The sequence below is a fragment of the Protopterus annectens genome, chromosome 2.part2, assembly GCF_019279795.1.
Source record: "Protopterus annectens isolate FY-2018-M chromosome 2.part2, PAN1.0, whole genome shotgun sequence".
NCBI classification, from domain to species: Eukaryota; Metazoa; Chordata; order Ceratodontiformes; family Protopteridae; genus Protopterus; species Protopterus annectens.
This window is the reverse complement of record NC_056730.1, coordinates 542,405,184-542,420,788: the sequence shown is the minus strand read 5'-3', so window position 1 is coordinate 542,420,788 and position 15,605 is coordinate 542,405,184.

The window sequence follows — 15,605 nt, the reverse complement described above, 5'->3', positions numbered from 1 at the left end:
TTACAGATAGATAACAAACAACCAGATGGCACCAGTCTCTCTCTCTCTCTCTCTCTCCTTTCCTCAACATCAATACTAGAGTCCCACAAGGGTCCATTCTAGGTCAACTGGTCTTCAGTATTTTCATTAATGATTTCCATACCAGCATACCCCATGCTAATGTCATACAATATGCAATTGACTCTACCATCAACTACATGGTGGCCAAGTCTACTTCAGAACTACTTACACACCCAAAATGCCTTTGTCTCCACTGAAACCTGGATGTATAATAACCATTTAGCCCTAAATGCTAATAAACCAAACTCATATTATTCACCCCCCCAAAAAATAATACCCCTAGCCAAAAATAAATTTACCATTAACTCACCCAACAACAGTTGCATCAAAGTAGTCCCACATACCAAACTTCTAGGGGTCATCATAGATGAAAACCTAACTTTCAACCAGCATATTAATACAAACATCAGAAACAAAACATTGGAAACTAGTCATCCTGTACAGGCAGAAACAATTCATCACCTATGCAGCAAGACTGTCCCTTGCCTCTTCCTTTCTACTTCCATCCTTGCTCTATGGTGCACCTCTCCTTACTAATAAACAATCCTCTCTTAAATCTAAACTGGTCTGATGCTAAAATAAAATTGCAAAATTTGTAACCAGAACCAAACACTCCCACCACTGTTTATCACTCCAGCGTCTAAACTGGCTAGAACTTCCCCAAAATCTAACATACCTGCAACTAACACAGCTTATAGGATAATCTATAACCCTTCTATTTGTCTTGCCTTCTCCTCTCTGTTCACCATGTATCACCCAAAAAGACCTCTGAGATCAATCAATCAGATGCTCCTTAATGTAGCAAAATCTAACCTTTCTGCCAGTCAAATGCGTTACCCATATGGTATAGCAAAACTATTGAATGCTCTCCCTCCTTCAATTAGGTCGACTAGCAACCCTGAATGCTTTAAGACTTTGGTGAAACAACACCTCTTCTCCCATTGGCTACATACATGCACCAGCACTGACTATAAAAAAAAACAATTTTCCTAGCCTTCATACTTTTCCTCCCCATCTCACTTATGGCTCTGACTCCTCATATATACATTCAGTGCTTCCATCTTCCTATATCCAACATGTGCCACCCAGTCACACATAATCTACTATACCAGTTACTTACCTTATCTTCTATTCAATCTTGATGCCTATATATAGCAATAGCTCTAAGGCTATACCTTCCTCTCAGAATCGTTAATCTGCTGTTCTCCATCTTTTCCTCTCTACTGCAACACTGCAGGACTGTATTGTTCACACATTCACTATTATCCCATGTCATCAATTGTATTTTTGTTTGGCTTGCGTACTTAAAATCTAACATCCGTATAACTAGTATTATCTATTTTATTGTACCACATATTCTGTAATGTAGAATTCTGTACCACTGCTGCTTGATGTCTGTATTTTGATTCAGCAGCTTTATCATGTTGTTTGTTTTTGGAGATTTTCTACCTCGGCCTCTACTGAAAATAAACTCACCCTGACCTGGTAGACCACCTGATAAACAAATGCAAATAAATAAATAAATAACTACAAGTCTGATATTGTGTCCCACAAAGTGCATGTCTGATGTTGCAAGGAGATGTAAAAACATTGCACCCCCAACATGGAGACATAGTAAGACAACCAATTTCATATATGTATTGTCCATTTTATGTTGTGACTTTAGTGACTATTCAACTGCATCCATCTGAGCAATATTTACTTGCAGAAATAATGCCTTTTACATTGGAATGCATTCCAAGACATTATTAAAACCACACACATATATAGGCCTCTCTGAAGTACATCTCTACTCATTCAGAAATTACTATATATATCAAATTTTCATGCTGAAGTAGTAGTTCATCATAATGTCCATATATACATGAACTTGTAATTTTTGCATCCTTTATCCCATGGGTTGAATTCCCAGCTGTTACTATAATATTTTAAAATTCGGTGAACCCCAAAATGACAGTATGTTAAAATTCACATCTTTCACCTTCCAAGCTTGCAGCCCTTAAAACCCATACTATTAAGCAGTCCATTGTTGAACATTGGAACCTATAATAATGGGTGGAGCATCACACATGGCACAGCTCAAGGCCATGCTCACACCTTTACTATTATGTGCCACACGTAATACATAAGTACATAAGTTGTGCCAGTGTGTCTGCCAAGGGGTCCATCTGCTTTCAATTGCAAAAATACACATGGCAAGGCTGTGCATATTTCTACAATACCAGTAACACACTAGATCTGAAGTAGGTACCAAATCAGACATATTTTGTTAGCTTGACTTTTGCAGACATGACTGGTCAGGTAGAGAATGGTGCTAAATTTAGAGTACTAAGGTGGGGTATTGGAGTGTCAAGGATATTTGTGGCACTGCTTGTGAAGCACTACAGCCATAGGCTGCTGAAAGGGGATTACACTGGGTCTCAGTATAATGTTGAGGCTTGGAATAGGTTAGCCAAGGCTGTCTGGAATGCAACTGGCATTCCAAGCAGTGAGGAAAAATTTTGTCACTACTATAGTGACTTTAAAAAGTGCAAGAAATACCTCCTAAGCTGATGGAAAGCTGAAATTAGGGTTGGGAACAACCTCCAGTTGTCTAAGGATACTGATCCATAAAGTGTTTATGACTAGTAGTAATTATCTAGCCAGCTGATATAGTTAGTCATTATGGTTTCATATATATATATGTTTTCTTTTTGTGCTGTACAGCTACAGAGGAGATAGCTTCAAACTGTGGGGCACACCAGGAGAGATTAACTCACCGCAGAGAGGGTAAGTATGATTTAAGTATAAATTCAAGCCATAATGTTATTATTTTCATTCCCTTAAACACGAGCTTCTCGAGCAGACATACCTCATCCTTCATCTCAAGCATGCATGCCTTCCCCAGTAACTCTTGCTGCTTGCATTAAGTAATTAGAATACCAGCTTTACTGTGTGCAGGTTCAGTACCCAGAAGCAGCACTTTTTTAATTGGTAATTGTATATAAGGTTTTAACAGCAGTCTGTCATGAAGAATTACATTATGGTAATTGTAATTATTAATTTAGAATGCAGAATTCCAATCCATCACAGTGAAATGAAGGCAGCTGTTTCTTATATCAGAGCAGTGACCTTTGTTTATTAATGACACACAGATACCTTTTCCACTATATATGGATGTTGCAAAGGTGTGCAATAGTAAGTTATAATAATTGTTTATGTATTGGTAAAACAAGTTTGTTTAACATATACAGCACTGTGGCATGCCATGTACCTAATTATCTCTTTTTGTCCCCTATCCTTTCTCACTATTTTTTTTTTCTGTGTGTGTGTGTGTGTGTGTGTGTGTGTGTGTGTGTGTGTGTGTGTGTGTGTGTGTGTGTGTGTGTGTGTGTGTGTGTGTTCATGTGTGTGTGTGTATGTGTGTGTGTGTGTGTGTGTGTGTGTGTGTGTTTGTGTGTGTGTATATTGCGTGTGTGTTCATGTGTGTGTGTGTGTGTGTGTGTGTGTGTGTGTGTGTGTGTGTGTGTGTGTGTGTGTGTGTGTGTGTGTGTGTGTGTGTGTGTGTGTGTGTGTGCGTGTGTGTGTGTGTGTGTGTGTGTGTGTGTGTGTGTGTGTGTGTGTGTGTGTGTGTGTGTGTGTGTGTGTGTGTGTGTGTGTAGTGGTTATAATTTATTGACACCTGCTGTTTGCATAACTTGCAGATGTAAATCAATCACCAACAGCAAAGAGAGGTGCACTGACCACTGTGACTCAGCCTGCCAAACCTCCACAGATGGCAACAGAGACATCCAGAACATCAGGTTCACAATCTGGCAATGCTGCCTCCACAACTCCTGCCCTACCTGCTCCAAGTGCAACAGGTAGCTCTGCCCAGGTACTGGTACCCTCCAGGAGCAGTAATAGTGGAGGTTGCAATGTTGTCACCTGAGAGGAGTTGACAGAGCTGGTGGAGGATATAATAGATAAGGGTATTAGTACATATATCAGCAGGGCTGAAAAGGTCCTGTGTCACATTGCAAACACAATGCCACAACTGGCACTGACCCAGGGAGCTGAGGCAGAAAATAGGGATCACAGTTCTCAGGGTGATGACTAGATTCTCACTGTTTTCTAGCCATATGTGGGTGTGCCTCCAGTGTCCCCTACCTGTCCATAATCCTGGTGTCCCCCCACCTTTTGTCTCCATCATCATCCCTATATGTTATGTATGTCCTGTATGTCTGCAGATGCTTCCTAACCTACCCTACCTATCTGACCTTCTCATTCCTAAGCACCTTTTCCAACATTCCTCTCCTCCCCCCAGAAATGGGCACATGTCCAATTAAAATATTCCATCCCATACATTGCTCTCCACTTCGCCTGCTTGTTATCCTAATCCAATTGATTTGGTCCAATTTGCCATACAACATTATTCTGTTGTTGTTACCCATCAATGGTGTGATGACTCTGCAAAGTTATAAAATTGTATGTGTACAACTGCTCACTGGCTTTGTGAAGATAGCTATGGTGCTCTCCCAAGACCCTCCTGCAAATCCCTGTATTGTTTTCCCTGTGTGCTACACTCTACTTGCCAACTCCATTTTCAACACTGTCCTATCCATCCCCTTTTGCACATTTAATTTGGTCATAAAATTGATATACACACAACATACATGACCAGAAATGCCCATGAAAAGGCCTTCACTTTATGTCCTTGACATTTGTGAGGAGTTTGGCATAGTTTAACTCCCAACTGGAAAATTTGAAGATTTCAGTGTAATCTGCAGTAATCGGTTTACTGTTGTTCAAATGTGGTTAAATCTGCTGCACTATGGGAATACAGAGTAGAGCCACACTAAATGCAGTACTGTGATACAGTTAGTTAAAAAAATTCTTAGGCTACTAGATGCATTCCTAAGTGACATGTTGAGATAATTACCCTGTTTGTAGCCTCATGTTTTGGTGTAGTGTTTTGGCTGTAGCTGCAAGTCAATTTATTACTTCATGACAGTTCATATTCCTATCATATATTTAATTGCAAACATCTGAATTTCTCTCCATATAACACATTTCCTTAACATAATATTGTAATAATGCAGTAAGACATATTTTCAAAAACATTGCACCCCCAACATGGAGACATAGTAAGCAACCAATTTCATATATGTATTGTCCATTTTATGTTGTGACTTTAGTGACTATTCTCTAGAGTGTGAAGCCTAGATAGGTAGGTAGGAGGTTCCATACTCAACATAGTAGATGCATGTGTGTGTGTGTGTGTGTGTGTGTGTGTGTGTGTGTGTGTGTGTGTGTGTGTGTGTGTGTGTGTGTGTGTGTGTGTGTGTGTGTGTGTGTGTTTTAAGACATCAAGTACATTACTCTTGGAGGGATGAAAAACACCACCAGGGTAGTTATCCAGATGACTCGCAGCCCACACTACGACAAAACTCCAGTAATGTAGACTGGAATTACTCAGTTCATTACCTTATTGGATTGTTTTAGTTTTAGTTTAGTCTATAGTTACCTTATTGGATTGTTTTACCTTATTGTGGCTGAGGCCCCCCTATCCTGTGCTTACTGCATATACATGAGTGGTCAAACAAGTTTTCAATGCCCAAAATCCAACAAAATATACAACAGCAAGGATCACTAGAATTGCAAACCACTGGAGTCATCTACCTTGCACAATGTTCCAGATGGTCAATGTTCTACATTGGCAAAATGATTAATAAACTTAAAACAAGAATCACCAGATACCTTATGGACATCAAACAAAAAAAAAAAAAAAACAGCTGAATGTGCACTAGCGAGACACATTACCATCACCCCAGACATGATCTGTTCCATTTCAGTGTAACGGACAGACTAGAAAACAGCAAACTGAAAGAGTGCTTTAATGATGGGCTGGAGAAAATGGAGCTAGTATGGCAACTAAGACTAGCAGCTTGTATACCCTCAGGCCTAACCACTAACACTCCCATCACTTGTGTTTTAAACCTTCAGAGACTATACATCCATGCTTACTACTAAAAAACATTTGCAATTGTTTTATATATATATACAAAAATCTCTTACTGAAAATTACTCTTTGCTTTTCCTAAGCTTTTTCTAAAGGTCTTATCTGTGTTCTGTTTTCTTTTTTCTGCTTTTTTCTATTTTTTCTAATTTTTGTGTTACAGTGGAATTATCTGCATTTTGTTTTTTTTAAATGAGTTTAAATGAGTTCCTTAAGGCAGGTCTGATGAAACGAAAGTGCTGACCCAAAGGTAGCACTTGGGACTCTATTCTTCAGCTACTAATAGCATATTAAGTTCATATAATCAGGTACCAGAGTTTGGATATGATCGCATCATAACCTTGGTCATGATAACAGAGCTCCTGTCACATTAAATGGACTGGTACCATAACAGAACAATGTAATAAGATCAGCTCTTATTCCATTGTATTACATCTAATACATTTAATTATAACTATTATGATCTATATCAGTTCTAATCTGTGTAATCTGTATTCTCATTTATTAGTTGGAGTTAGAACCAATTACTTGATTACATACCTCCAGCATAATTGGTCAAATTCTTTGAGTCAGTCACCAGAGCTGTGAATGAAGGCAAGGTGGTTCATACAGCCTACCTTCATTTGGCCAAGGCCTTTGATACCATTCCCCACTCAGGAATCATAGAAAAACTTACTAAGCTAGGCATCAACCCCTATATCACTAGATGGGTTGCAAACTGGCTCAAAGATAGAACCCACAGTGTGAAAGTAGCTGACTCCAACTCAGACTGCTGGCCAGTCACAAGTGGAGTCACACAGGGTTCGGTCCTCATTCCTCTCCTGTTTGGTATCTACTTCTCTGAAGTCCAGGCCAACATGAAGGGACTCTGACTGACAAAGGTCACAGACAATTGCAAGTTGGGAGCTATTATTAACTCCCCAAGTAATGTTGACATCCTACAGAAAGGCATCACTGAGACCAACGACTGGTGTCAGAACCATGGCCTTAAACTCAATGCAAAAAAATCTGTCGTCATCCCCTTTGGGAAAAACCCAGTTCCCATGAATTACTACATCAATGGTAGTCCACTGAACTGTACACAGAAGGCGTTATAAGTGATCTGGGAACACAAATTGACAGCAACCTCTTTTTTGACCACCACATTGCCACTGTGGTCAGAAAGTCCTTCTATGTGGCGCATCTCTTTACTATGGGTTTTGCATCCAGGAAGAAAGAGGTCATTGCCTCCCTCTACTCTTCCCTCATTAGGTCAGTCATTGAGTACAATGCCCTATTTGGCATGTACCTCACTAAACACCTGCAACAACTGGAGAGGCCCCAAAAGTACCTCACAAAGAGGATCCTATGCCTTAAACATTTGTCCTATATGGACAGACTAGAAAAACTCCAACTATTCTCTTTCTCATATTGCCTACTTAGAGGCAATCTCTGCTTGACTTACAAAGCCATATTTGACCCAGCTCTGTTAGAAATGCCACATCTAAAGAAATCTCAATCCCTCCACACCACACACTCCAGAGACCTCAACCTCATTACCACAATCAACAGAACATGCTGGAAGGACAGGTTCATAACCCATAGACTGCCCATGCTATGGAACAGACTTCCCATACATGTCAAGCAGGGCACTTCACTGGCCCTCTTCAAGAGAAATTTGATGAGTGGATGGAAAATAGAATATTCATCCCAGGGATCACTCCAGTGGCTTTACTAGAGAGAGGCACTGGGAACTAAGGTCAGGTGGCACAATGCCAGGGTAATGCTATGGGCTAGGTTTGTAAAGGCTCCAGGGCCATTAGCCTAGTATACACTATGAACCTATGAACCAGCTCATTTGGTCACTGCACTCGTTTTCCTAATTTTTATTTTGACTGTTTTCTTTTGGATGCTTTAAGCATTTCCAGAAAGAATACTGGGTTTACTGCCTGAATAGTTAAGGAATGTTTACAGTCAATTATGAAGTTATAATATTCAAATGATGAGGGCCATCTTTTGAGACACTGGCCATCCAAGAATAGCTCCATCCAGGGCATGCATGAATGAAGTATTACACTTACATTAAAATGATATACTCAAGCTTACTCCCATATACATATGCATGTATAATTGAATACTGCTTTTATATACCACAAAGGAGGCATGCTTGACTAAAATTTTTGTCACCACAGAACTTAACAAGCCTCTGAAGCTCGCAAACCTCACAAGCTGCTTCTGTTACATTTGTGCATTTATGTTTTGGCATATTCACAGAGTGTAATGTGTTGTGCGCTATTATTTTACTGGGGCATTCAGTTTTTTGATAACACTTTTCTGATAATGAATTTCCTAAGTGATAAAAAAGATACTATAGAATGATATACTATCTCGATTCTCAGTAAGTTCAGTTTGGTTTCATGCAAGCTGTAGGAATTTATGCTGAACATTCCTAAGGGGGGGTGCAATTTGGTCTATTGGCTAATCACTCTGGATCAGAATCCTAACAGGCTCATAATCTTCCTCCCTTAACCAATGGCTGTAAGTGCTGCTTCAGCCATTTACAATGTTGCCAGTGAAGCAAAGGCTCCCACCACCAGTCGAGATGCTTAGCTAAGGTCAGATAGGCCCACCCACCTCTGGCTGTGGGGACCAAAGCCCACCAAATAGCTCCAACTACACCATCCAATCAAGAAGAGACATATTTCCCAGGGTTTTCTTTCACTTGTGTCACCCTTCTATCCCCCCCTAGCATTACTGGTCTCTCTTCACTCTGATTGGCTTACTAGAACCCATCAAAACTCTCATCACCACCCCCCTTAACTACACTAGGCAACCTAGAGCTTCCGTAATGTCCACTCTGGCCATTTTTTTATTTTTTTCATTTTTTTTCCATTTTTTTCTATATTCTGTGAACTGGCCAGTCATCCACACATATTTCCCATTGGCCCATTGCGTAAATAGGTTCACCCCAATTGGCTCCCCTTCCACAGCCAACAATTTCTCTTACCCACTAGTTACACACTAATCATATCCCTCTTGTTCAGCTACAAATTACATTAGCCCCTATCTGAACTACCATACACAGGCATGGACCTTCTCAAACCTATTATGAATGTTAGCATAAATCTGTTAGAATAAGAGCCACTTATCCAATCATGGTTATAGACTAAAACTAATACTAAAACAATCCAATAAGGTAATGTTTTTCTGCATAACTTGATATGGTCTTTTAATGTAATACACCACGATTTAATGTTGAAAACATGAACATGTTTTTCATTTGAGTCCATTGTAAGAAGTATAATCATACAGTGCTCATCTGCCTAAGGTGCCAAATAATTTTTTTTGGTGAATAAAGGATCGTGGTTTTATTGCTAGCATTATTATTTTTTAATGTTGTTCATTTTAACTCTACTACTACTTGAAATTTAGAGGTCCAGATTTTTCTTCTTCATAGAAATACTTTGTTGCATTCTAAAAACTACTTCTTTTCAAAAAGATCCTATGTTAATACACTGGACCGAGGAATTCCAGTCCAAATTACAAGAGAGGCTGGATATAGGACCTGGTGATGTATCCACCTCTCTTGAAAATAATACATTTAACTTTTCCCACAGCTTACTTATCTCAATTTTTAAGGAAACGTGTATGAAATAAAAGTGCACCTCCCTTTAAGTGCCAGAGTTTTCCAGTGGCCTTTGGGAATAATACAGTGCTCTCTAGATTGTGTAACCTTGATAGGTAGGAGGTTTGATACCTGAAATATTTGATGTGTGTGTGTGTGTGTGTGTGTGTGTGTGTGTGTGTGTGTGTGTGTGTGTGTGTGTGTGCGTGTGTGTAAGAGATGGTGTGTATCACTTGGTGGTGTATCCACTTCTGCAAAGAATAATGCATTTAACTGGTCTCACAGCTCCCTCATCCCAATTTATACACAGACATCATCTCTGAAGCACATTAATGAGGTCATACTAACACAAGTGCATTCTCTCCCCCCATAAAAGTCAAACTTTTCCTGTGTGACTAATATGGTGCTCTCTAGTTTGCGTTACCTAGATATGTAGGAGATTCAATGCTCACCATGGAAGACAAAGGTGTTTAGAATTAGGGGAGCATGCACTCAATAAACCTGTACAGTGGACAAATATTTTAAAATCATAGGTGACTTCATCATCCCCTAAAGCCCACCTTTCACATCCACCATCTTCATTGCAACACAAGAGTGTAGTTATGCATACTGACTGTACTGTAATGGTTACAATTTTCTATGAATTACGTACATAAAACTTTACTTTTTTAAGCAATACCATGTCCACAAATTTGTAAATGAATGCTTCAAATAACAGTGTCGGGGGGTAAACAATATCAGTTTAATGTTTTTATAGGTAAAGTGATGCAAATATTTGTTCAGTGGCGTGGGGGGGTGGATGTTCCCTTTCTTCAAATGGCAGGGGTTTTGTGTAGCATCGGTAAGAGCACACAATTACAGCATTGTATTATCTGCCTACACCCCTGGTTCAGCACACTGATAAGGTCAGTGTTTTGTAAGTGAACTGACTGTATTTGGTTGCCAAAATTCTCCTCAGGTACTTGCATGCCATACAATTTTCTGTGTAATGTGTAACTAGACAGGTAGGATGTCTGAATACAGCAGTGCTTAATGTCTGCAAGTATGACCGCTAGTGGAGTCCTGACTGTTTTATACACATTTGTAGTGGCAACTTTTACATGCCCTGATTGGCTGTAATAATAATATTACTGGATACATCTCCTTGCTAATACGCTGCTGATGCCATCCCTTCATTGCTGCTGTATGTCTCAGTTGTACTCATTATTCTTCTGTGGCGCTGGCTGCTGATAATGTGCTGCAGTTGATAGGTAGATGGCTCAATTCAATCACTGTTTCAATAGTGTGACAGTTATAACTGTCATATACTGTTGGTCACCTCACACCCTTCTTTATGTATCCTTCTAATTATGAGATTGAATTACAGTGCAACTCTGTGATACTAGCAAATCCTAGCATTACCAGGGAAAATACATTTTTTGTCCACACAATGATTACATACTGCTAACATACCTGTAGTATGTCACATTTAGAGTGCACATTCTCCTGTGTCACGTGACCTTGATTGTGTGCTTTTTACATTATATAAATACATATGTAGGATGCCTGAGATCATCTGTGAGTGTGTCTTTCACCCTTATAATGTGTATACTATTCAGCAAATATATATGTGATGTGTGCACTTTGGACACTTTTCAGCATAAAAATCCAGCTAATAAACAGTGGTGGCATCATCCATTTAACTGTGCACTGTTTCACTTGTACCTGAAAATGGTCACGTGGCCCTTGCAATTTAGGCATTGAGGTTTAATTTGTGATTTTGGGTTGTTATTTAAAATCTATCCATTACTGCTCAGACTATGTGTCAGTGTTATTGTGATTGTACATATCCCTAACGCTGTTGTCAAGCCATGTGCCTTATACACACATAGATGTTGATCTATCTTTCTATAATTTATCTATGATGTTTTTTGACATAGCAATTCTTTATTCAGAGTAATTATGACATTTGATTTCATTTTCCTTACATATGTAGGAAGTGTTATCCTCCTGCATGGGAGAATGAGACCACATGCTGTCTTTTGTTGACATACTTCAGAAATTACAAGTACACATATCCCTTGCAGAAAGAACATGATGTAATGCCTTCACATAACCACATATGTTACAACTGTAATGATATTTGTACCAGGCTGCATTCAGCCTGTATAATATCGTGTACTGTCTGCTGTTAGATGCTCATGTGTTCAACATCCATATTCAGTGCCTGTTAACATTGATGTGCCTTATACTGTAACGTATGAATTGCATGTACCACAGTTATAATGTGCCCATTTAAAACATGAGAGCCCTCCATGATCTCCTTCATCTCAGAGATTTTTTAGCACCCTTTCTTATGATTTGTTAAGTTATCATAGGTGGATTGTCATAGTAGTTATAACACTTCCACTGTGGCACTTGAACTTCATCCACATGTCATTATTCAATAGAGTCACATTGTTTGCTGCTCATTTCCTGAAGGGGGCAGGATTATATGAATGTACTGTTGTTACATAAACACCATTGCATCTAGTTATCAATATCCATTTTTCTGCTGGACAGTGATATATCATCACAGGTTGTGATCGCATGGCAGTGAAATGATTATTCAGGGCACATCATGCTGTGAGTGCTCCTCTGGCACGTGCATTGGGTACTGGAATTTGTAGCATACCTACACAGTTAGACTGGTGTTCATTTCTGGGACAGTGTGTGTCATATATGATGGAAATGATTTTGTATCAAAGAAGTAGTGATATTGTAATGCTCAGTGCCATGTGAACAGTAACACGTGCAGCTCTTTTCCGGCATTGTGAATAAATCAGATTGTTCATATTATATTCACACTTTTTGTGTTAACACACACATTCAGTTTAGTTATTTGTGACAGCCTCCATTGCTATCTGATTTTGCCCATGCTGTCAATACAGAGGTCTAGTGAAAGCATTATATAATAGGCAGGAGTTTGAATCTGGTAACATCTGTCTTTCAGACAAATGTGTCGGACTACAGTGGCTTACACACACTCAGAGGAGCAGCTTTTTCAGGCATTTTTATACTAGGCTGGTCATCAGTACACCTTTTATGGTATTATAATGCTATACACCCTTCGAGGATGTTCTTCCTTATATGACTGATATACATATATCTGTGGTGCACATGATTGTTACATATCTCTTGAAATCTATTCTAAATTTACATAATACAAATGTTTCTTAGGTCATTCATTGCTCATATGCACTACCTATTTACGCAATAATTATAATCTGTTTTGCATGTCTTCCTCCAGAAGTGTTTAACTCATTCCCTCCAGCAGAGCTCTTTTGAATGTGTACCTTTAACTCCTAGTGGGCGTGGCTTCAGCATTTAAAAAATTGAGTTATCATCTTACATTTTTAACAAATACCCATTGACAGAGGTCATATATCAATACAATTGTGTTTGCTATCATGTATGCTTCGAGATAAAATTTTCTGATACCTTGCATGTAACATGGTTTTGGAATTATTAATGCAAATTTGAACAGGCAATATTTGACACCTAGAGGAGCAGTAGGAGGTAACTGCAGAAGCGCCTGGAGACGTCACTCGGCTGTAATATTTCTGTCACAATATATAGCTCAGTCACCTACAGCCATATTTCACACCATTGAGTGGTTAGCCATGCCACAGAGTGCAGTCTGTAATCCATATTCTTCTATTTTGAGGATACTGTGGACCACAGTAAATATCCAAAGTGGTTAGTCTATACAAATCTTCCCCATGTATGACACCATGTAGAGTCTGTGCTGCTGCCAACAGCTCCATTCATTGGTGATTTTGAGATGGAAACACTCAGCATGTTTTTCAGAGGTGAGAGGAACCCCACAAAGACACAGGGAGAACATGCAAACTCCAAACAAGCATTGACTGGAGTTAAAGATCAAACCTTGTTCCTTGTACATGGGAGCCAAAGACCTTAACCATTATGCCAACATTATTAAAATTAGTGCAAGTTATGTACAAGGACCCAATGACTCAAGTCCTAACAGTGTTTGGTTTCACAGAGGGGTTCCCATTTGGAGTGGGTGTGCACCAGGATTCAGCTCTGAACCCACTTCTGTTCATACTGGTGATGGACTACATTAGCAAACAGGTCAGAGAGGACAGAGCAACAAAGTTGCTCTATGCAGATTATATGGCATTACAGACAGACTCTGGGCAAGAACTTTAGCAAAGTATAAAGTAATGGAATGCCAAAATGGAGGCATATGGGATGAAACTAAGCACAGATAAGATAGTGTTATTGGCAGCAAATAGGAGAAATGAGAAGAAGGTGAGACTTGACATAGAAGGCAATATAGTAAAACAGGTTAATAGCTTCAAGTATCTGGGGGGTGGTAAAGGAGAAGAGATCTCTGAATGAAGAAGTCAAAGCTAGAATCAGAGGAGCTGCAGCCAACTGGCATAGTGTCTCAGATATAGTGAATGACAGAGGAATGCCAAAGAAGCTGAAAGGTAAGGTGTACAAGACTGTAGTTTAACCAGTACTAATGTATAGTACAGAAACCTCGGCAGTAAGGGTAAAGCAGATGAGGAAGCTAGAGATGATGGAATTTAACTGCCTGAGAAAGGTGGTAGGCCGCACCCTGTGGGGCAGCTGAAGAAATGAAGACATACGAGCTGAAACCAAATCAGCCTCAATTAAAGAACATATCAAAGAAAACAGATTACAGGGGTTTGGACACATGCAGAAAAGCAGAAGACAATCTGGAAAAGAAGATTAGGGACAGACATGCAGAAGGTAAGAGGAAACAAGGATGTCCAACAAAGAGGTGGATTGATTGTGTGAGAGAAGATCTGTGAGTGTCAGGCATGAGTGTCAAAGAAGGCAGGAGTGTGACATTGAATTGAGAGAAATGTAACAGTTAACATCATACCCCGACCCCATGTAGGAAATGGGAAAAACGGGGTTGATGACGATGATGATGATGATGAAACAGCTCAATGGCAGATGTGTGATTCCATAAATATTTCTTACTGCATGGCATGCTGCAAGACCATAAAAATGTGATTGGTCCTCTGTTACAACACTTTTTGTGCTGCTGCTGTTGAATTGCTGTGATGTTACTGTTCCCTGCAACTGCATGTGAGCATGCCCAGTATTCCAATTTCAGATGCCCTCAGTCTTGTCATATGTTGTTTGTTATTAGACTGGCATGTAGCATTTACATAACCATACAACACTTGCTTGTCTGCTACATGCTCGTAGGTGATAAGCCCCTTTCCTATTGATGCCACTGTCCTTTCTTTGCATAAACATGTCCATTTATAAGTTCTCTGACATTACAACTGTAAGGTCTTTTTGTTCTTGTGTATACATGGTGAGATGAGATGGATAATACAACAGTGCTGTTAGCTTGCATACATAATTCCCTGTATATATACCTTTATAAGCGGTAATTGCATTCTCAGCATTCATCCCTTAAATTATTTTCTGCCCTTGCTAACTGTTATCTCAGGTCTGCATTTAATTAACATGTAAATCACATTTTCACTCACCTTTATTACACTGCAGCTTTATGTCCCTATCACATCCTTTTATTAGCATGTCCATTATTATTTATAAACATAACTGTATGATTGTCATTTATATTAATTACCATTACATCAATATTGCAGGTTTTATGTCAGAAATGCTTATTATACACTTTTTGTCATATTTGCCTGTGGGATATGGGTGCACTTTAAACACCTCCCCTCTCCAACATTGCAATATTATAATGCATTTTGTGTAACAATTCCACCATCTCACTTCCCTTCATTCTATATTATTTCCCTGTACTTGCCCTTAATATGTATGGGCTACAGTGCATGCTCATGTCTCAACATTGCGTATATGCAATTCATTTTGTTTATATCATGTGATCATGCTTGCAAGCACTTTTCCTTGGCCGTGAACACTATCGCTGGACACAAAAAGGTGCTTGTAATTGTGCAGGCATGA